The sequence below is a fragment of the Frankliniella occidentalis genome, unplaced genomic scaffold (assembly GCF_000697945.3).
Source record: "Frankliniella occidentalis isolate FOCC.00 unplaced genomic scaffold, Focc_3.1 Scaffold128, whole genome shotgun sequence".
Lineage (NCBI taxonomy): Eukaryota > Metazoa > Arthropoda > Insecta > Thysanoptera > Thripidae > Frankliniella > Frankliniella occidentalis.
The window spans coordinates 25,756-27,416 of NW_026267255.1; positions in this window are offsets into that span (position 1 = coordinate 25,756).

Below are 1,661 nucleotides of genomic sequence, written 5' to 3' on the forward strand. Positions count from 1 at the left end.
CCTCCTTTCTTCTTTGACAGGGAAGCACCAAAATACCCGTTTACTCATGTTCGCTCGTCCACTCAGGGATCCGTAACTTATCACGACAACGGGGCGCTGCCCGGGAAAGAGCCGCTCACTGCCACAATTTCCAGGTGCCGGGCTGAAACCAGGAATTATTTTCCAGGCGCGACCTGGGAAAGAGCCGTAACCCCGGCTGTCCCCAGGTGCCGCCTGGGGAAAGGGCTGCGCGCCCACCCTAGTAGCGCCATGCACGTACTACGCGCATTGAATGCACTAAATGCGCATTAAAATGCGCGTAAAAGGTAAAACATTTTCGGCGCATTAAATGCGCGTTATGCGCATTCGCGTAATGCGCATTAATGCGCATTAAATGCGCGTTATGCGCATTTAATGCGCCGAAAATGCTTTACCTTTTACGCGCATTTTAATGCGCATTAGCACGCATTAGTGCACTCGGCGCTACTAGGGCAGGCGGCACCTGGGAATGTCTTGGCGCGTACCTGGAAACAGCAAAACGTACCTGGGAATCCTAGGTTCTACATTTACCGTGACACCTGTGGCGTTTTCCTTGGCTAGGCGCTTGCTTCCTACCCTAGTAGCATAGTGATTTCCGTTTCCTTGTTCGCCGTTTCGACGTCGAATCAATTTGTCATTTCTCACTGGTTTCTAGCCAAAGTAATGTAATGCGACGTCATTTTAAGCTTTTGACTAAAATTTGGATTTTCCGGATAGGAACTTTGACGTTCGAATGACGTTCCGTGACCTCAGTTTGACTTGGAGTTTTCCTTGGGAGGTATTTCTTTCCTTCAAAGCGCTGAGGTTGCAGGGCGACGTACTGTTGGTAGTGATGCTGTACAGGGGCGTGGAGGACCGCCTGGCTGGCCTGGCTCTGCACTCCGACGCCTAGCGCCAACGTTACTTGCAGCACCCTGCGCGTTGCGCTGCAGCTGGCGCTGTCCTCGCAGCTCGGCGGAGCTCGGGATGGACCTGGCCTACCAGTGAGAAATGCACTTTCATGCGATTTCTAGTTGATATCAGAACGATATCAGAGTTTCTGACTCACAAGGAATACGATAGTTGGCCCGAAATTGACTCGTTTCTGATTCCGATATCGTGCTGATATCAATGAGGTATGTTACGAAAATGAAGAAGAGGAGGAAATCAGGCAGACGTCTGCTCCCGGGCATAACAAACCGCACGGTTTCACGCATATCTCCGCTAATACTGAAAAGAAGACTTAAGTGTTCTATGTCATTTAAACGAGGAGCATCTCTACAATCCGATACGCGAGAAACCGTGAGGGTACGCGCCAATGACCTGCGCTTTGTTATGGTGCGGGAGCAGACGCCAGCCTGATTTCCTTCTCTTCTTCTTTTTCGTAAAACACCTCATTCGATATACGCATTTCGAACTCTGGGCTTGATAAGCTATATTCAATTAAGATCCAGCGCACGCTCGGCGCAGGGCACCCTGCTGCAAGCGTGCGAGGGCGAGACAGGAGGCGGGGGTGAGGAGTCGCCGCCCCGCTCGCTGCCCCTCGCATGCTACCCGCGCGCCGCGCCAAGCTTAGCGCGCGCTTGGGGGCGCGTGCACCACGACCCTGTGCAGGTAGTTTCAAAACTCTTAAGGTGACAGGCCGAGTATCCGGAGGGCCCGGG